Source organism: Bos indicus, chromosome 8 (genome assembly GCF_029378745.1).
Source record: "Bos indicus isolate NIAB-ARS_2022 breed Sahiwal x Tharparkar chromosome 8, NIAB-ARS_B.indTharparkar_mat_pri_1.0, whole genome shotgun sequence".
In the NCBI taxonomy this organism is placed as follows: Eukaryota; Metazoa; Chordata; class Mammalia; order Artiodactyla; family Bovidae; genus Bos; species Bos indicus.
Window position 1 is genome coordinate 37946110 of NC_091767.1, and position 22860 is coordinate 37968969.

A 22860-nucleotide genomic window follows, 5' to 3' on the forward strand; every position below is an offset into this window, starting at 1 on the left:
AAAAGGATCATATCATATAAGATACTTTAGAAATTTAATTCGATCAGTTGGAAAAATTATCCAACTCTAATGTTGACAATAAATTCCACAATGTGGAAGATCTAGAAAAATCATAATTCAAACAACTATTCATTTCAGAAACAAACATGCCAAAACCCTTACCATCATACTGTATTCCTTATTTGACTGTCAAGCCTCTTATGTTTTTAACTCCAATGTTTATTCTTTTTGAATAAACATTTTTATTTTTATAAAATAAAAATGTTTATTTATAAAAAAATCTTTTAAATGTTTATTCTTTTTTATTTACATTGTCTTAGATGTATATTAAAATTATATATATAGGTAAATATTAATCAAATTACCACCAAATTCAATTGTACTGTCGGGGCTTTTATTTACCCTTTTAAAGTTTACTATATAATATTCTCTCTTAAATTATATATAAAATTTTAGCCTGAAAGTTATTTGTAGAGTCAGATTCCCAGGGGACCATCACTGAGCATCAGGATTACTTTTTTCCATAAGGAAAGTCAACCCTGAATGTGGCCCAAGACATTCTTTCCCTAAATCTGTTTCATTTCAACCACTGGGAGTGATGCTCCTCAACCAGCAGTGCGTGCAGCAGATAACTAGGATCTGCTTCAGATAGGCAGGAAATGCTGATATTTATCTTTCCCTTAGCAAATAGCACCTTGTGCAGAATTAAAGAAACTAAGGGATTTGGAAACTGTAGGCATAATTACCTGTCAGAATCTACTAGAAGCTTTCTAAAGTTAACATCCTAATACTTATTGCTCCCACAGGAGAATTCCAGAATGTGCTTTAGAAAAGCTGATTCAATGTATGCTGATCTTCTATTTGATGCTATTTAAATATAGTATTACTTAGTAAAGGAGATACAAATTCTTACGGAACTAAAATACTTTAAGATTTTACTACCACAGGCATATATATGAACTCACTATACCTCTTTCACAATCAAAAAACTAAGAATAAAACAAACTTTTTCTCTCAAATTAGCTCTGCAGCTTAAAGGAAAACTTGATAGAGGTCTACACAAACAGTGATGGCCATCTCCCTGGCAGTATCGTTAGTGCCATCTCCACACAACTGACATTTGCGGGCAGGTAATTCTTCGTGGTGGGGCACTGTCCTGTGCATTGTGCATCAGCAGCACCTGTGACTGCCATTCACTAGATGCAAGGAGCCCAGTCCTGACAGTCAAAAATGTCCCCGGACACTGTCAAATGCTGCCTGTGGCCAAGATCATCCCAGAGTTCAGAACTGACAGACTAGTGGAGATGGTCACAGGCAGGGTGCAGTCTGGCTCTGCTCCTCTGTGTGCACCAGGGAGAGACATGTCTCCTCTGCCTCAACCTACCCTCTCTCAAATAACTGGTAAGGATTGAAGGGGAAATGAGCTGACTACTGCTAGGACTGTTTTGACTGTATACTTTGTAGCATCTCTCTCTACTTCTTAGGCTTTCCAGGTAAAGAATTTGCCTGCCGATGCAGGAGATGCAAGAGATGCAGGTTTGATTCCTGGGTTGGAAAGATACCCTGGAGCAGGGAATGGCTACCCACTCCAATATTCTTGCCTGGAAAATTCCATGGACAGAGGAGTCTGGCAGGCTACAGTTCATGGGGACTCAGAGACTCAGACACAACTTAATGCACACACAAGAACACTACTTCTGACTCCCTAAACTACAAATATGTACTTTCCAAAAAAAGTTTTCTTTATGATATAAAACTAAGGAATTTTTAAGGGGGAAGGGCATTACTAGGATTACGGATTACTTAAAGAGCTCTCCTAAAAGCTCAGGCTTCCAGACTCTAAGAATATGATCCCAAATCCTACTGCTGCTAAGTCACTTCAGTCGTGTCCGACTCTGTGCGACCCCGTAGACGGCAGCCCACCAGGCTCCCCTGTCCCTGGGATTCTCCAGGCAAGGACATTGGAGTGGGTTGCCATTTCCTTCTCCAATGCATGAAAAGGAAAAGTGAAAGTGAAGTCACTCAGTTGTGTCCGACTCTTTGCGACCCCATGGACTGCAGCCCACCAGGCTCCTCTGTCCATGGGATTTTCCAGGCAAGAATACTGGAGTGGGGTGCCATCGCCTTCTCCCAAATCCTACTACCTACCATAATCTATGTACCAGAGAACAAGGATGATCTCTTGGTCACTGAAACACATCACATACTTTCCCTGCTCTGTACTCCAGCTCTGACTTGTCTGATGGGGAATATAACTCCGCCACATGTGTACATACACACCTGCTAGATTCCAGCATTTTTCATAAAGTATTTTCCTGATGGCATCTGAAGCATCTCTCTCACTAAACATTATGGCGAAATCTCTCTCCTAGTACTTGTACTCTTCAGGGCATGAATGACTCCCTGATGGATACAGTCCATCAGACTCATTTCCCTACTAAACCCCTGGTGCCTTTTCTGTTCTTGCTCCTCTGTCTATCCTGCAGGGTCCAGCCAGAGCCCCAGTCACATTATTACTTAAGATTTCTTTTTAACTGTACGGCTAGCTTAGAGAATGGAAATCAATGTTCTTATACGTTGGTATTCGTCTTACACAGAGCTACACAGGAAGCTCCTTTCTCAGATAACATGGCCATTAAGATATGACCAGTGCTTACTGACAACCACAACCCCAGGAAGACTAAAGTTCAAGAATAACAGTCACACAAATGTGGAGGGAATTATTATTAAGCATGACTTTTAGTTGAGGGCCATCAATTGAGTATAGAAAGTACCCCTACTAATCAAAGAATATTAAGAAAACACTATTACTGTGACCTTAAAACTTTTAAATTTAGCAACTCTATTTGTTGTGAATGTAGTTGTTAACTAATATTTCTCACCAAATTATTTTGTTCAATATCCATCCCTTCAAACAACTACAAACCTACTGAAGTGAGGTGATGGAGGCTTCATACAGTGTGTATGCTGGTGGGGTGAGGGTTCCCCAGGTGAAAAAACAAGGGGAATATTCAACAATGCCTGCTGCACTCATGACAGGGGATCGATGCCTAAGGTGTGTGTGGGGACGTGGGAGACACAGTCCTTCAAACACCCAAGAGTCAAGAAGTGAAGCAACTCTACGTAAATGTCAGTGTTGTCCTGAAGGATGCTGGCAAAAAACAGCAGTCACAGGCAAAGAAAGGTGAGACGTTAGTACTGTACCTTCAACATGTACTCGGAGGAGCACAGGCATCAGAATTCTCTGAGGTGCTTCCTGCAAAATGTAAAACCAGCCTCCGTATTGTTCGCAAGTTCTCCAGCTTTCTTATGTACACTAAAGTGAGAGGACTACGTGGTTAGCGAGATCATTCCGGTTTTGTTTTTTTTTAGCTGCACTGCATAGCATGTGGAATCTTAGTTCCTTGTCCAGGGACCAAACCCATGCATCCTGTAGATCAAACCCATGCTTCCTGCGTTGGAAACCTGGAGTCTTAACCACCGGACTGCGAGGAAAGGCCAAGAGATTATTCAGAGAAATACTGATTTAGTTAAGAGCTAAGAAGGAAGTATGCCATGGAGAGCCTTTGAAAATATACTTTTAAATAAGTTCAATAACTGCTTTACTTTTTACGCATTCTCCGTATTAGTTGCTAAATTTTAAAAATGGATTTATACAAAAAGATTACAGAGGGAATTTATAAAAGCAAAATGTGTGCGTGTATGCTAAGTTACTTCAGTCGTGTCCAACTCTCTGCGACGCTATGGACTGCAGCCTGCCAGGCTCCTCTGTCCATGAGATTCTCCAGGCAGGAATGCTGGAGTTGGTTGCCATGCTCTCCTCCAGGGGATCTTCCCAACCCAAGGATCAAACCTGTGCCTCTTACATCTAACCTGCATCGGCAGGCGGGTTCTTTACCACTAGTGCCACCTGGGATGCCTGCAAAAGCAAAGCAACCCGTCCTGATGATTCTGTGAATACTGACAGATGGGACAGAGGTTATTCTGAGGATGTGAGAGTTCAATACACATACCCCTAAAAACTATCTGTGGCTGCCCCAAGGAATCTCCCACCAGTGGCTGCATCTCACCTCAAGAAACCCAAGACCTGCTGACACTGAACAATGTCATTTCTGTTGGGAGTCTTGGGAACAGAGACACTTTAGCACTGCAACAAGGAGAATGTCTTTCTCCTCTGACAAACTCTAACCAAGTAAGTCAAAAGCATCACACTGATCCAACTATACACCAGGAAGAGTTAAAATGAGACTAATATCCCAAAGACCCTCAGGACTCATCAAGAGTGAGTAACATCCTTCAGGGACCAATAAAATTAATGACATTTCAGAAATGAGACTCTTATGAGCCATAAAAGAAAGAAGTGGCAGAGGGTTGTAGAAATCAAGTCTATTTTAATCCTTAAGAATCAAAGAAAACAGCTGAGGGAAAATCTCTACAATTTCTTATTCTTAAATATTCTCTTTTGGCACAAAATATTTCTTTCTCCCATATCCCAAGAGAATATACCTGAGTTGGAAATCTGACTGAAGAACCAGTTAGGGCAGCTGTACTGTGTATAAAATAAAAAAGCTACAAGAGTATACTGTACGGCACAGGGAATAGAGCCAATATTTTATAACTATAAAAGGAGCACAATCTTTTAAAATTGTGAATCACTATGATGTACACCTGAAACTTTTATAATATTGTTAATCAGTTATACCTCAAAAATTAGGGGGGGAAATGGGCTGCTAAGAAGAGTCTGCTCAATAGTAGAGGAAAAGTTCACAGACCAGTGACTGGAGAACAGTAACACTTAACCAGAGAAACAGCATCTGTACCTTACTTCACGGTTTACATACAGTATCTCCTTACTGAACTACTGGAGGTGGGGGGTAGTCAAGCAGGATAAATGTACAAAGTTTTGTGAAAAGTGAAGCACTGCACTCAATGTTAGCTGTTATTAACTTGGAAATGGAAGAATAAACATAATTTAAAGAGAACTGACACCCAGGATAGATAAGTAAATAGCAAAAGGGCACTTAGTTTTCTTTACATGAGTTCAAGTCTCTTTTATTCCTTCAATATTTACTGAACAAAAGGCAAGAGCTAAGCATTTGTCTTCAGTGACCTACAAGATATGAGACATAAGCAAACACAGAAAAAGAGAAGTCTAAGCACTATAATTAAGGTAAAGATACCTAGAGATTTCACAATAGAGAGAGAATATTTCAAACTCAGGGTGAGCAGACAGATCTTCACAAAGGAGAAAACAGCTGAAATGGCTTTGCAGTATGTATGGAGTTTAGATAAAGATCATATTCCAGGTAACACCACAAGGCAAAGCAGAGAGATGAAGAAACACAGGTGTGGGGTACAAGGTAACTCAGTCTTGCTAAAGCACAGGATATAGACAGTGCTGGGCTGACAGACTGGAAAACAGGCTACAGACAAGCTACACAGGGCACCTGAACATGTGTGTAAGCAAGCTGAGACTCGGAACACTGGCAACTGGCATTCCTGCTCAAAATTCTCTTTCCTACAGGAATTTCTGAGTTTTGCATTCTCGGAATAATCTGACAGATCTTAATAGGGAGGGTAGAGACAAAGTGGAGAAGGCAATGGCAACCCACTCCAGTACTCTTGCCTAGAAAATCCCAGGGATGGAGGAGCCTGGTAGGCTGCAGTCCATGGGCTCGCTGAGAGTTGGACACAATTGAGCGGCTTCACCTTCACTTTTCACTTTCATGCATTGGAGAAGGAAATGGCAACCCATTCCAGTGTTCTTGTCTGGAGAATCCCAGGGACGGGGGAGCCTGGTGGGCTGCCGTCTATGGGGTCGCACAGAGTCAGACATGACTGAAGCGACTTAGCAGCATCAGCAGTGGCAGCAGCAGAGACAAAGTATAACTAACCACCAACCTCCAAGGTTGTTAAAAAGTAAAAGTTTGAAAAGAAACAGGTGGGTAACAATGCAGTAAGTAAAGGAATTGACCATAGGGGATAAAAAATGAGAGCGGCATCAATAACACAGCAAAGGCCTCAACTTTAACCTGTCACAAAGTGGCAGTGCCATTACTGGAAAAAGAAGACATAGGTCAAGTGAAGTAATAAACTATATAAACTGTATTCCAAGACACTAAAGTAATGTTCAAGGTGATCACAGAACCACTGACTAGACTACAATCTCTGCGAAACTACAGGGAATGAGGACACGCAGATCCAAGTAATGAGAAGAATGGTTAAGGGCGGTGCTGTCAGCCAGCACCTGCAGAGCTCTGCTTTGGGCACCAGCACAAACAAGACAGATCAAAGTGCCTGCTCACAAGGGATTTACATCCTTGGGTAGGAAAAACAAACAACCAAATCAATAAAGAACCTGAAGACAGAAAAGAGGTCCAAACAGACAGCTCTATGGCCTTCTAATATTTGGAGGGCTGATGAAAAAGGCTGAGAAACAGACATAGAGTTAGAAGAAAAACAGGTGAGTATGAGGAGAAAAGAAGACAGTAGTTCAAGACTGGAGAGACTGATGGGCTAATCAAAGTGAGGATGGAAAACTGACTACTGGCTTTGGCCCAGAGATGACCTTAAGAGGGTGTTGTGACAGCTCAGTATGAGTGTGCTAAAGAAGCAATTAGACAGTGTGACTCCTTCCAAGAGTGTGAGCGGGTAGGAGACAAGATAAAAAGGTTTTTCAAGAAGGGCCCCCTGCTACCAAAAGCTCAAATATGATTTTAATAAAAAGGCTGAATTGTTGAGGTGTGGTTAAGATCCAGGCCACACAGGAAACCCAGGTTCTATCCCTGGATTGGGAAGATCCCCTGGAGAAGGGAATGGCAACTCAGTCCAGTATTCTTGCCTGGAGAATTCATGGACAGACCATGGGGTCACAAAGAGTCAGACATGACTTTTCACTTTCACTTTCACTAATACTTTTCACTTTCAAGGTACAGGCCAATGCTGCAAGCAACTGGAGTGGATAGACTAAATGATGATGAGTGCCCTCAAAGGACCAGAAGCCTACACGCACAGAATGGATGATCACCTCAAAGGGAAGCTTCTTGACTTGGGAGGTAAACATGATACACCTAATACTCTAATTAAAGTTGTTAATCATCACTTCCTTTACCGCCATCACTTTAGAGTCTAGGTCAAAATGATCAAAGACATTACTAAGTATAAAGCCCTAAATAATTTACTTTCTTCTAATAACAATGGTAAAAAGTCTACACTGATTTTTACCAAAAAGCTATAGTCATTTAATACATTTTCTACCAATCACATAAACAAGAATTAAGACAACTGAACACCTATATATTTTATTGCACATACCAATAATATTGGTGCAATTATGAATATGAAAGAGAGCAGTAGTTTAAAGGCAGCAATGCCACTGAGAATGATCAGATCATCAGAATAGAATCTGCAATGCTAAACTACAAGTTCTAAACCCCCATAATACAAAGTCTTTCTGACAAGTCAAAACATCAGGAAGACCTTTTAAGAATTAGTAAACTACTGAAAATGTTCTTGTTGTTTTGGGATTTTGAACACTTATTCCCGCAGTCCATATCTGTGATAAACAGCATTGGGAGGCATTTGTTTTCCCCAGTGTGCATTCTTAGCAACAGTCTTACTCACCCTAGAGTGCAGAATGAGATAAAAGCGAGGGTCCGAAGTTATTACTAGAAAGATCCTGTGGCTTCTCACAATCAGTTCAGTTAAATCACTCAGTCGTGTCTGACTCTTTGTGATCCCATGGACTGCAGGCACAGCAGGCCTCCCTGTCCATCACCAACTCCCAGAGTTTACTCAAATTCATGTCCATTGAGTCAGTGATAGCATCCAACCATCTCATCCTCTGTCATCCCCTTCTCCTCCCACATTCAATCTTTCCTAGCATAAGGGTCTTTTCAAATGAGTCAGTTCTTTTCACAATGTAATCAGTTTTATATTGTAACTGGCATTCATAGGAAATAATTTGGATTATGTAAATAGAACTGAATATGGCTACAAAATCTTACCAAGGTAAAAATCAAAACAAGCTCTCAGAGAATAATATTCTACCTTCACCTAATATTTCTCTCTACTTCATTTTTATTTTCCTCTCAGTTGCAGATTTTCTCTTTACATTTGCTTCTCTAACACCATGTCATACTTGTTTACATTTACAAACTCCCTTAGAGTTTAATCCTCATACCAACACATTTTACAGACATTCTCATACGAGCAATGATAAAACTGAACAAAGCACAAAGACCTGAGTGAGACAATCTATCAAATTCCAAGAAGGCCAGTTTTATTTCCTTGCCATTAGCACCGTAGATGCCTCTCCCACTGAGCCCATGGCTGCAGCAATGTTTTCTCATAAGATCCAATGCCTGACACCCACTTGCCATTGCACTGGATAATCTGCTCACAAAGAGGAGAAATCTGGTTCATCAACAAAGCACCGTCCAAAAGTGGGGAGGAGGGCTGTATTTTCACTGTCACCAGCTGGTCACTAGGTCATATAAGAGTAAACTGAAATCATGATACCCATATAGGATGTCTCTGACCACAGCTTTTGTTGCTCACAATAGCTGTTCTCAGAAAGCTGTTCTCTAGTAATGCAAGGAAGGGGAATTTAGGGTCCATTAAGGTAGTCATGTATGGATGTGACAGTTGGCCTATGAAGAAAGCTGAGCACCAAAGAAGTGATGCTTTTGAACTGTGGTGGTGGAGAAGACTATTGACAGTCCCTTGGTCTGCAAGGAGATCAAACCAGTCAATCCTAAAGGAAACCAGTCCTGAACAGTCATTGGAAAGACTGATGCTGAAGCTGAAACTCCAATACTTTGGCCACCTGATGCGAAGAACTGACTTACTGGAAAAGACCCTGATGCTGGGAAAGACTGAAGGCAGGAGAAGGGGGCAACAGAGGATGAGATGGTTGGACGGCATCACTGATTCAATGTACATGAGTTTGAGAAAGCTCCAGGAGTTGGTGATGAACAGGGAAGCCTGGCTTGCTGCAGTCCACAGAGTCGCAAAGAGTCGAACATGTCTGAGAGACCTAACTGAACCGAACTAAAGGATCCATCTGCAAAGATCTGCTCCAGATCTTTGGTAATCCCAGGAACCCAGGCTAAACTGCAGCTCAATATACACACACACAACAGTGCCTTTTCATACCCCAATGCTCTTTTATAAAATATAACTTTAGACTTCTCAACAGGTGGCATACTACATCATTTCAGCTACCATGAAAAACAAAAACAAAACTTGTCTTTGAACTGAATCTCAAGAGAAAAACACTTGAATCTTGACTGAGATTTGAACTTCATTCATTCTCCTGAATATCAAATCTAAAAACTTAAGTAACTAGCATGGCTAATTGAGGGCGATGGGGATGGTGGTAAAGATGGATAGAGAAATGAAACTGTTAACTCACTGAAAAAAATTCCTTAAAAATCTGTTCATAACAGTATTTTTCAAAAACAGTGAAGAAGCCTGTGAAGAATATAAACCATCATTGCACTACACCAGGCCAGGACAGTTCTTGAATTGAGTTTATCCTGGGCAAAAAAAAAGCAAGCAAGATCAATCAATTTATCAAAGTTTGTGACTCTTTTATTTGATCCATACCATGTTTTTCTTTGGTAACAACCACCTACAATGTTGTTCATATCATAATTATTCCATCAGAAGCTCCTCCACAATGTTGACTGAGACATGTCAGCAGCAGTGGCAGCCCTGGAATATTTTCATATGATCTTAACAAGTCCCAACAAAGCACACCTTAGGCACCCACAAAAGCATCTGAAATTAAGAACCCATGCTTTGCAAGCTTCCAATGGCATACTGAGCTCTCAAAAAATGGTTTAGAATGCTAAATAGTTAAAAGGATATAAGTTTCCCTGAATGTTCTCTGTCATATACATGGTTCCTTTCAAAACCTCAAAGCAAGATTAAGCCTTACTAACCGCAAAGTGTCAACAGTCTAGCTTTGGTACCAAAACGTGTTTTTAAGAAAGAAAGAAAGAATATATTATTATATCTGAAGGCAACCGGATTTTCTACCATCCTTAATTTTTATATTAAACAAATACATACAGGAACCTATTTTGTGTCCATATCAATAGCAAAGCAGAATCCACAGACCAAAGGAAAGAACAGTTTTCTGTGAAGAATGACCTTAAACATTTACAGTTTTATGTTTAATAAAAACTCCTCAGCCAAAATCCACAGGAGTTTCCTGTGTAAGTCTGGGTCCCAGCAGAAAACAGACTAAAATGAAACTTTGGAAGAATCTGAATAAATGGACATTACAGGTAGAGGCAGGGTATAAAGGAACAAGAGAGACAGAGTAGTACCCTGGGCCTGCTAACAGCCAAGTTTTCACTGAAGTTCAGTCTAAAAGGCCTGAGAGAGCAATTTCCACAATCTAGCAGAGTCCCTAGAGGAGGGCCTGAGGCAACCCTGAGTGGGGGCAGCGTTCGCCTCCCCTCGCCCCAGTCTCCTGCCTGCTCCCACTGCCTGCCTCCAACTAGGAACTAAAGGGCTCTTAGAATTTGAGTCTGCTGTGGTCCACACTTGCCAGCAGGGTAGCTACCTGGGCAAAGCAGATCTGGAGGCAGGAATCCTGTTACAGTATAGTTAACTAGCCCACAATCTCAGTGAGTTAAAACAAACAAAAGCTCCTGCAACCTTCAACCATCTCCTCCTTCGTACATGTTCTGATTCTGAGTTTAAGTATAAAACCACAGCTTGAATTTTCTGAAAAAGAAAAAAAGAGAGAGGGAATGCCAGCAGCTGTGTGAAAGAAGATTCTGGGTTACCATACTTGAGGTTTTTAAGAAGTAAGTATTTTCTTGCCTAAAGCACCTGAGAGAGACAGGCTGAGAGATGTTCCCCCAAATTACCAAGGAATTTCCAAATATCAGAGGAAAGAAAGGAGTCAGATGCCCCACCTGCAAGGCTAGAGCTCCCAGAAGCACCAGTATCTCCTGAGACTCTGCTCCTTTAACTATAGGTGAAGACAGAAACTGATATGCCCAAAGACAAATAGATACCCTGCCCCTAAAAACATAATTCTGTGTTCTGTAGTCAGTGACACAGAAAACATCTGAAACAAACAACAACAAAGATAAGAGCATTTGCTATGGTTATATGGACATCTTTTTCTTTGATCATTTAATTATAAAGAAGTAGGCCAGATATCAAACCCCACAGACTCAGAACTTGCTTATTACATTTGGCTATTCCATATTCTGTCACTCAATGGGCCTAAGCACATACATTCAAGAAGACATTTCTTGGATTCAGTGGAAGGTTAAAATTTTCATCCTTCCTTCTGTCACAGCAATTGTTCATTCATTCATTCACTCATTCAAATTAACAGAAGAATATAATTCACTTGCAATGTACATTCACACTAAACTTAAACTGTGGTCACTATGGACTCTAAAGATTTCAACTGCATTTTTAAGATAGCCACTCAAGAAAACAAAAACAAACAAACAAAAAAAAAACAAAACATAAGGTCAGTATAAAATGATTCAGCATCACAAAGGGAAAAACGCTTCAATAAAAACCACAAACATGAACCATGTTAGTGGCCCAATTTTCAGTCACATTAATCAGAAAGGAGAGTCAGGTGCAACATCAGTGCAACATTTTTTAAAGGAGAATTTTTTGAACAGTGTAAGAATCTATCTAATTCAAATGCTCCAGGACAATAAAGAGCTAGTATGTAACTATAGTCTGGGCCAACAGGTGGAAAGGGAGGGGTTTGCCAAATCCAGTAGAGTACAAATATTAAATCATACAGGCTTTATCAAATAAATATCCTAAAAAAGACACATTTAGAAAGAAGAAAATTCACACCTGAGAAGCTAAAGCATATGACAAACCAAGAAATAAGGCAATTTATTGAGAAATCTCCTTATGAAACTGTCAAGTTAAAATAAAAATATCACTGTGGAAATAAATCCAACATGCCATTCATTTCTATAGCAAATGCACAGTTAAAACATTAGAGCCAGGGAGGGTGAGCCAAGCATCCCATCACTGACTTCAGGCTGAACTTCAGTGATTACTGCCGATGAAATGATCCAGTGATCGTTTTTAATTTCACTCCTCTGGAAGTGGGGGAAGCTGTTTGTTTTAGATGGGAGCTATTTCCAGGAATTCCACCTCTTTTTTTCATGGAGAGTGGGAGCTGTACTTTGATAAATGTAATGTGGAACTTGTAGGGAACAGTGTTAAAAGAGCCGTTTTATTTATGATTACAACTACAGTAATACGAACCTGGACACTGGCAAAAGGCACTCAGAAATGAAAAATGTTCAGTGTTATTAATAGCTATAAAATAAAAAGTGAAGACTGGATAGAAATTCACAAAAACTTACCAGCATCAGCTAAGTTTGGGCTAAACTGTGCCAGATTAAAGTTTATATTCTTCATTTTGTCACTGTACTCATTTATTCCATAGCCATTCATGAAGTAATACTTATGTACAAGTTATGATGCTAGGTACTGGGGATACAGGTGGGAAAAAGATACATAAAAATTCCTATTTTAATAGAGCTTACTTGCAATTTGGGGAAGATAGACAATAAACAAGCTGAAGGACATGTCAAATGGTAAGCACTATGGGTAAACTTACACTGGGGAGGGACTATAGGGATTGTGGTAGTTGCTGCTACTGTTTAGTTGCTAAGTCATGACCAACTCTTTTGCAATCCCATGGACTGTAGTCCATCAGGCTCCTCTGTCCATGGGATTTCCCAGGCATGAATACTGGAGTGGGTTGCCATTTCCTTCAGCAAGGGATCTTTCTGACCCAGGGATTGTGGGAAAGGTTCCAATTTAAATTAAGGAAAAGTCTCAGTGAAAAGGTGACACAAGAGAAACTACTTGAAGGCAGTGAGAGAACAAGCTACAGGAGGTGAGGCAGGGTGGGGGGAATGCAGCAAAGGGATCGTGGGATCCAGGGTTATTGGGTGGGGGGCACATGTTGTAGCCAAGTGGGTCAGAGCATGGCAGCAGCAGAGGAAGTCAGAGGGGTGAAGGCTCTATGTCTGGAGATGGTGGGTGTTGGCTACAGAGTGAGTGTGTAGCATTTGCACACCTAGTAAGAACGTTCAATTTTAATGAGTGAGATGGGAAGCCATAGAAGGGAGATTTTGAGCAGGGAAATGTACACTCTGAATGAAAGTTTTTAAAGCATCACTCTGGCCTCTGAATAAAGAATAGACAGAAGCAGGGAGACTTTGGGAAGCATTAAGATAATTCAGACCAGAGACACTGGTTGAACCAGAGTAGCAATAGTGAGTGTGGTGAGAAGTGGTCACTTCAGATAGATTTGGAAAGTGGAGAACTGTGGACAGAACTAATGTGTAATTAAAGAGAGATTATCAATGAAAACTTCAGAGTTTTTGGTCTGCGCAATTGGAGTAACAGAACTGCTATTAAATGAGATGAAGAAACCTGGAAGAGCAGTTATTGGACTTGTTAAAGTTTGCAAAACTTATCAGACATCCAAGTGAAGGTGCCAAATAATCAGTCTGGATTACCTGGAAGGAGTTTGCAGGTTCAAGGAGAAGTCCAAGCTAAAGATATAAACTTATTAATTAGTAGTCAGCAGTATATAGATGACATTTAAAGTTATAAGGCCTAGAGGTAATAAAATAAATAAATTACTGAGGTAAATAAAATACTGAGTGGGCTACACATAGACTAAAGTAAGTGTCAGATTCTGACTTAAAGCCCAACGCCAGACGCAGCTGTACAACTGAAGCGTATCAACTCATTTGCCACTGCAGAGCCTGCCACACGATGCAGTTAATTGTCACTTGCCACTCACTGATGGGGTTTTGATACGAGTCTGCAAGCAATTGATTTATCATGGTCTCTGTACAGTAAGACCTCTCTGCTAATGATAATCTATATTTGCAGTCTATCCCCAATGCTAGCACCACCTCAATTCCACCTCAGATCATCAGGCATTAGAATCTCATAAGGAGCCCACAACCTAGATCCCTCACATGCAAAGTTCACAGTAGGGTTTACGCTCCTAAGAGAATCTAATGCCACCACTGATCTGACATTCTTCTGGTCCATGGCCCAGGGGTTGGGGACTCCTGCCCTAAGCCTGCCATTGAAAATAATTCATACTTGTGTAAATGATTTAATCCTTTTCACTATTGCACTTAAATTAAAAAGCCTGATGAATAATCTTTAAGGGATGGACTATGAACCCCTCTCCATTTATATCTTTCTTAAAATTCAGAGAAAAAAAGTGGAACTAGGTTATTTCCACTGTGATCCTACAGTCACTTGGCCATCCACACAAGCGCAGTTCTGCTGCTTTGAAAGTCGCTTGCCCAAAATGAAAATATTAAAGGGCGATCAAAATTTAAACTGCAAACATATCTATTGTATTTCCACTTCTGTGCCTTATAAAAAGTTTATATTGAAACTCTTTTCTAAAATGTTCACTGGCTGCCCATCACACAGAATTAAAAGGTCCAAATGCCTCTGCCTAATATTCAAGGTGTTCCGTAGCCTGGTTCCACACACCATTTTAAACATACTCTCAAAGCACACAGAGACAATTGTCAAAAACTTCCTTCCACATCCTGCCTCCAAGACTTCTCTCATACTGCTGATCCCCTTTCAGACACATACTTTCAAACCACCAAAATCCCATCTAACCTTCACTAGCTCAAATATCAGACTTCTCAAAAAAAAAAGTTTCTGATCCCTGCCAAGTTGGAATTAATCTCTCTCCATCCTATACTCCTGTATTATCTTGTACCTTTGCTACAGTATTTATCAGTGATAACAGACTAGCCTCTTACATATTAAAGTGTCAAAGAAAACGGTCTTAGCTTTTCACACCCAGCATAGGTCCTTCCACTACCACAAGCTGATGTTAATTCTATCAAGGGACTAAATACAATGAAAACTGAAAGCATTTACATGGCCCTTTCCTTGTTTTTCTAAAACTATACCTTAGATGAAATGTATACTCACCAAGATTAAAGCTACAAGGCCCAAGTCGAAGACGTGTAAATTGCTGGACCATTCAAAGAAAGGAAAACCAAACCAAGATGTCTCTTTATTCTTGAGACAGACAAATGGATATTCCCCTCAAACTCTTATTCTCTTTCTAAGGGGTTAAAAACAATCAAATCTTGGCAATGGAACAGCATAAAAAGTGCCAAGTACAAGAAGGACAATGACTTCTTAATGACTGGACTGTAACAATCATTTTTGTCTCTTTTGAATTGAAAGGGAATTTAACCTCCAACATCAAAATGTCAGGCATCTCCAATTTCTCATCATAGTGGTAGCTAGAAAAGTATGCACTGAACATGACCGCTTCAGAGAAAGGTCAATTTCTTTTGTTTTCTATCTTTTTTTACCATGCAACCCCTTAACCTCCTCAAGGAAATGTGAAGACACTAAGACAAATACTGGTAGGTAGATGAAACAACCATTTTACATATCTAAACAGCAGGTACAGATAATGTGCTTCCTGCAAATTTCAACCATGAAAAAAAAAATAAAGTATGATGCCTTCTAGCAAATTAATAAGATGATATATCTTAAAAGCAGTGAAGAAACTTTCCCAAGCTAAAAAGCACCTCATAAAAAAAAAATTATCATTCTAGATGCTTTTAGAATATTCATTCTGAAAACAAAGTTAAATTAACTCCAGAATTTCATATTTGTAGCCCATTCCTGTAAGATGTCTAACACAATCCTTAAAACAGAAAAATAAGTAGCAAAATCAAAAAGTCACAGGAAGAAATTTTTTTTAATGTCAAGGAATATCATAAATTGGCCCTATACTTTTGCATTCTTCATTATACACACTCATTTTACCAAAAGTAGGTAGCACACCAAAATGGTATTTCCACAAGTGGCCAGGGAATAACAATCCTAGTTTGAATGGAAAAATAAGAAGTTGTGTCAACAAAGATCAGAACTGGGCTCTGAACCGCAAACCAGGACAATGGAATGAAACTCAAATGGAAAGGAAAGCAGAAAGTATGACTGCTCCTAAAAGAGTTTTAGAGTCTTAATCCTTAATTTACTACCTGCACACAAGACACCTATCAGGAGATCTTTTTCTTCTCTATTAAAAGTAGTATGTTTCAGTTAAAATTGCACAAAGTATCAGAAACTCTGACATCAGCTGGCCTCAAGAGATATCAAATACAGCTGTTTGTTTTTAGTAACTGTATGAACTTTTATCTGAGAGGTTTCAATTCTGCTTATATGTATTCTCATAATAAAGTAAAGCCTGTTCAACTTTTCCCAAGTGCTAGGCAATGGCACCCCACTCCAGTACTCTTGCCTGGAAAATCCCATGGATGGAGGAGCCTGGAAGGCTGTAGTCCATGGGGTCGTTAAGGGTCGGACACAACTGAGCGACTTCACTTTCACTTTTCACTTTCATGCACTGGAGAAGGAAATGGCAACCCACTCCAGTGTTCTTGCCTGGAGAATCCCAGGGACGGGGGAGCCTGGTGGGCTGCTGTCTATGGGGTCGCACAGAGTCGGAGACGACTGAAGCGACTTAGCAGCAGCAGCAGCTTTGCTGATAAGAAGAGAAGAGAATAAAGAAAGAGAAGCAAAGAAGGCAGGCAGACAGGCTGTCTGGGCATCCTGCAGAGCTGAGAGCACTCCAGAGGGGCCTTGGCCAAGCCCACCCCCAGGGCAGGAGGGAAGGTGAAGCCCAGGGCCCCATACTTCCAAGAGGAGGTGGCTAGTCACATTCCTCTCCCTGCCTCTCCCCAGTCCCACTGGGGAAGCACTCAGAATGTGACGAGGATTCCTCCTCAGCTGGCACAAGGCGGGGACTAAAGAAAGATATACTCCATAAAAATCCATTTTACAAACCTGAGCCTACAACAGTGTATTAGGTTCCATAAATGGTGCGTTACAACAAATGTGTCTGCTTCACCATATGCTTCAAGAACACCTCAACCTATTTTGTTTACGTTTTAAACGCATTTGCCTGCATTTAAATTTTAATACTGGAGAAACATTTTTGTACAGGAATTTTATTTTTCAATCCCTATCCCTGGGCAGCTAATTTTAAAAGAATACAATCAAATTATATTACCTAGAAAAAGAAAATCTGAACATTTACTTTCCCCGGTATGAGAGCTGGTGTTTTTGTTTATCTGAAAACAAATAACTGACAGAATCAAAACTGTCAGTTACTGAAGTAAAGCTGTATCTCAAGCATTTCAAACTTCATGTCCCATTTCTTTTAAGAGGAAGGACAGAAGCAGTGTTTCTGTTTGCTGTGTAGTTTTAACTTTCTCAACATACGGTAAACACCCACTGGTTTGCAGTAATATGGAAAAGTTACCATATGAAAATAACTCCAAGAATAGAATACCACAATTCTTGAAACATCAACAGTAGAAATGTTGGTGAGAAAGTGTATTCTCTTCCTTCTTTTCTCAACAGCAAAGTAAGTACGAAAAGAAAGGGAAAACATCCTGTTGAAATTCACAGGAAGCACACACTTCTCTGGGAGTAACTGGAGGTTCAGAAGACACTAGTACCTGCTGTTCCGGTTGGAATCCAGTAACTGGAGAAAGAAATACCTCTTAATCTAAACAGAAATGTCTAGGGAAGTCAGTCAGAGAAAGACCAATATCATGTGCTATCAATCATATGTCAAATCTTGAAACATGATACAAATGCACTTCTTTACAAGCAGATTCACAGACACAGAAAGTAAGGGGATGCTAGGGGCGGGTGCCTGGGGGGTGGGGGAGCAGCACGGAATAAATTAGGAGTTTGGAATTAACAGATACACACAACTATACACTGCTGCTGCTGCTGCTGAGTCACTTCCGACTCAGTCGTGTCCGACTCTGTGCGACCCCATAGACAGCAGCCCACCAGGCTCCCCCATCCTGGGATTCTCCAGGCAAGAACTGGAGTGGGTTGCCATTTCCTTCTCCAAAGTGAAAGTGGAAAGTGAAAGTGAAGTCGCTCAGTCGTGTCCGACTCCTAGCGACCCCATGGACTGCAGCCTACCAGGCTCCTCCATCCATGGGATTTTCCAGGCAAGAGTACTGGAGTGGACAACTATACACTAAAAAGATAAAAACCTGGGAGCTACTGTATAGAACAGGGAACTATATTCAATATCTTTTAATAATCTATAATGGGAAAGAATCTGAAAAAGAAAACATTTATATGTATCAAACAAAAAGAAATGTCTTCAGAATACAACAACATAAAAATCAGTTAACACTTGAAGCTGTGAATCTCACCACACACTACTGAAAATGTTAAGCCCAGGCATATTGCCCTTCAGACAGAAAAGTGAACAATTTTGTAAATAAGTTGTCTATATCTTCAGTTCAGTCCAATTCAGTCACTTAGTTGTGTCCAACACTTTGCAACCCCATGGACTGCAGCACGCCAGGCTTCCCTGTCCATCACCAATTTCCAGAGCTTGCTCAAATTCATGTCCATCGAGTCGGTGATGTCATCCAACCATCTCATCCTCTGTTGTTCCCTTCTCACCCTGCCCTCAATCTTTCCCAGCATCAGGGTCTTTTCAAATGAGTCAGTTCTTCAACTCAGGTGGCCAAAGTATTAGAACTTCAGCTTCAGCATCAGTCCTTCCAATAAATATTCATAGTTGATTTCCCTTAGGATTGACTGGTTGGATTTCCTTGCAGTCCAAGGGACTCTCAAGAGTCTTCTCCAACACCACAGTTCAAAAGCATCAATTCTTCAGTGCTCAGCTTTCTTTATGGACCAACTCTCACATCCATACACGACTACTGGAAAAACCATAGCTTTGACTAGACAGACCTTTGTCAGTAAAGTAATATATCTGCTTTTTAATAGGTTGTCACAGCTTTTCTTCCAAGGAGCAAGCATCTTTTAATTTCATGGCTGCAGTCACCATCTTCAGTGATTTTGGAGCCCAAGAAAATAAAGTCTCTCACTGTTTCCACTGTTTCCCCTGTTTCTATCTATTTGCCATGAAGTGATGGGACCAGATACCATGATCTTCCTTTTTTGAACGTTGAGTAAGCCAACTTTTTCACTCTCCTCCTTCACTTTCATCAAGAGGCTCTTTAGTTCCTCTTCGCTTTCTGCCACAAGGGTGGTGTCATCTGCATATCTGAGGTTATTGATAATTCTCCTGGCAATCTTGATTCCAGCTTGTGCTTCATCCAGCCCGGCATTTCACATGATGTACTCTGCATAGAAGTTAAATAAGCAAGGTGACAATATACAGCCTTGATGTACTCCCTTCCCAATTTGGAACCAATTGGAACCAATTTGTTCCATGACCAGTTCTGTTGTTTCTTGATCTGCATACAGATTTCTCAGGAGGCAGATAAGGTGCTCTGGGATTCCCATCTCTTTCAGAATTTTCCAGTTTGTTGTGATCCACACAGTCAAAGGCTTTAGCATAGTCAGTAAAGCAGAAGTAGATGTTCTTCTGGAATTCTCTTGCTTTTTCGATGATCCAACAGATGTCGGCAATTTGATCTCTGGTTCCTCTCTGCCTTTTCTAAATCCAGCTTGAACAGCTGGATGTTCTCGGTTCACGTACTGTTGAAGCCAGGCTTACAGAATTTTGAGCATTACTTTACTAGTGTGTGAGATGAGTATAACTGTGTGGCAGTTTGAACATTCTTTGGTATTGCCTTTCTTTGGGATTAGAATGAAAAGTGACTTTTTCCAGTCCTGTGGTCACTGTGGAGTTTTCCAAATGTGCTGGCATATTGACTTCAGCACTTTCACAGTGTCATCTTCTAGGCTTTGAAATAGTTCAGCTGGAATTTCATCACCTCCATTAGTTTTGTTTGCAGTGATACTTCATAAGGACTACTTGACTTTGCACTCCAGGATGTCTGGTTCTAGGTGAGTGATCACACGATCACAGTTATCTGGATGGTGAAGATCTTTTTTGCATAGTTCTTCTGTGTATTTTTACCACCTTTTCTTAATATCTTCTGCTTCTGTTAGCTCCAAACCATTTCTGTCCTTTACTGTACCCATCTTTGCATGAAATGTTCCCTTGGTATCTCTAATTTTTTTTAAGAGATCTCTATAGTCTTTCCCGTTCTATTGTTTTCCTAGTTTCTATTTCTTTGCACTGATCAATTTCTGTACCTTAGACTTACTTTATTTAACATGTGTTAAAGCACCTATCTTTTGATCCACTGTGCTTGGCTGAGTTCCTTCTGCAGGACTGTGAGGGCTCCTGTAAGTAAGAACTGCCAGGAACACAAGCTCGGTGCACACACTTTCTCATGTAACCTGCAGAACAACTCTATAGACAGACAGAAGCCCTATTATCCTGCTCCCAAGGTCAGGAGTTCTACCTGCAAGAAGTGATAGCATCGCTGAGACTTGCAGTGAGGGTGCATCAGACAATGAGGGAGCAGTACCATTCCCAGAAAGCGGCTGTAAAGCAGTACAGGATGGCAAGAATGGAAGAGCTGGAGTGCGGTGGAGGAGGAACAGGGCAGGAAGGTCACAGGAGAGCCCCTTGCAGGCCCCTCCTTGGCTCTGCCTGCACCTTGAAAAAGCCTGTTTTCAAAAGTCACCTTCCATCTACCTCTCTGACCCAACTTCCAGGGAGAAACCTTAGAGACGGAATGACTGGCAACAAGTTTCAGAAATAGGTTCCTAACTTACTCACACACAGACATTTAAACTAGGAACCTAACCCAGAATTCCAGACGTAAGCAAGGGTGAGAACCTGAAGAAGAGTCTCATTACTAAGACCCAAGAGATGGCTGGGCTCCGCACTTCTCTCAGTGGAGAGTGTCTGGCCACCTCCATCCCTTGGCACCTAGGATCCACTGTGGGAACAGAGGCAGCCAGCTACATCCATAAATACAGGTTCACAAATACGCCTTTCAAATATCTCCAAAAAAGTTCCACAACCAAAAAAACAAAAAGAAGACTCCAGATAAAATCAATTATTTTAGAGGTCCCAGAGATTAGTCAAATCCCTCCCTTTTGTATGAAATATAAACATTTGTATAAAACTGCTAACATTATTAAACAAGCCTGATTTATCTAGCACATGTAGGAAGTGAAATACACTCTGAGAAAGGAGGGGATGAATTTCCACTGTTTAACACTATTAGTTTCATCAGTTCCTAATGTACTTGTTTGCTTCCTTTACCAGGGTAGGCAATACGTCAAAATCACTAACTACCAGCTCACGGTTATCTCTAGAAATATTAGATACAGTTAAATGCACTCAGGGATTTTTTATATTTATATTTCTGTTTCAAACTGAAAACAAGTAATTTACCCAAAGCCTCAAATCTAGCAAGTGATGTAACCACTGTTTTACCAGTTTCTTCATTCTGGGTATTTTCTTAAGCTACCATTCTTGTCTTTACACCTCCACTTTTAAAAGTACTTCACCAATATTTAGTTTTTAAATAAGTTGAATATTTTAAAGTCTATTTTTATATATAAAATACAATGAGACAGCTCTTTTTAAAAACAAAATTTAATTTTTTTAATTGCACATGTAATAATTGACTGCTTTGGAAACCTAATAAAGAAAATCACAATAGCACCAGGGAATTTCCTGGCAGTCCAGTGATTAGGACTTCATGCTTCTATTGCAGGGAATATGGGTGTGATCCCTGCTTAAGGAGATAAAATTCTGCATGCCCCCCAGAGCGCCCCAAAAAATCAAACAAACAACAGCAACAACAACAAAATGCCATCAAAGAGCATGATGTTAAAATGTAATGTAAATTTCCGTAATTTACTTTAAAACATAAAAATATATTCTGATGTAACTTCCCCCCCATTTTCCCCCACAAATTACCACATACGTTTCCTCCAAATAATATATATGTTTGTACTGAGTGTTTGGGCCGGGTGGAGGGGTGGGCAGGCACTATCCCTTTGCACAGCAGCCAACTACACATAGGGACCAAATCCATGAACAGCTCACAATAGATGTGGAGGAATTATAACCTCATTTCACAAAAGAAAGCCACTTCAATTTGATGACATTTTAAGCTAAATGCTTCCTACACATAAAATGAGCCTTTCTTTTAAGGACCAACTAATCTAGAAGGTATATAAATAAGATTATAAATATTCTTTCCTGCAAAAAGCCAACTTATTGGAAAAGACCCTGAGGCTGGAAAAGACTTAAGGCAGGAGGAGAAGGGGACAACAGAGGATGAGATGGTTGGATGGTATCACAGACTCTGTGGACATGAGTTTGAGAAAGCTCCAGGAGATGGTGAAGGGCAGGGAAGCCTGCAGTCCATGAAGTTGCAAAGAGCTGGACATGAATTAGCAACTTAACAACAATATAAAGTTATATTGCTTTAATCATCTTATCTTCCATATAAAATATATCCATTACAAATTCATAAGCAGTAAATATCTTCTTTGTCTCTAAATGTCAAATTGGGTGAAATACAAGGGAAATCCATTCATTTCAAAGGACTTCCAGAAAAAAGTGGCAAGACACTGCCCTCTGCTGGTGAATGACACACACTGTCCACACCTCTTTGAGAACAAAAGGCAATACGTTATTATTTTTAAGCACCATTGTCCAAGATACAATTTACAGAATATACTAGTGAGTTTGGATTATACCGGAGAAGGCGATGGCACCCCACTCCAGTACTCTTGCCTGGAAAATCCCACGGACAGAAGAGCCTGGTAGGCTGCAGTCCATGGGGTCGCGAAGAATCAGACACGACTGAGCGACTTCCCTTTGGATTATATGGGAATGACAAATACACACAAGGTGTATGTCTGAGAAAAAGTCTATGCAATTTCAGGCTTTTTCACAACAACAAATACAGAACACTATCTGAAAATAGTCTCTGACCAAAT

The 22860-nt window shown here is 40.4% G+C and overlaps 1 protein-coding gene across 6 annotated transcripts in view; it reads right to left on the minus strand.

Annotated features, from left to right (window-relative positions):
• KDM4C (lysine demethylase 4C) overlaps nucleotides 1-22860 on the minus strand; it is a 418681-nt gene that overhangs the window by 263489 nt on the left and 132332 nt on the right. The gene's annotated exons all lie outside the window — the stretch shown is intronic.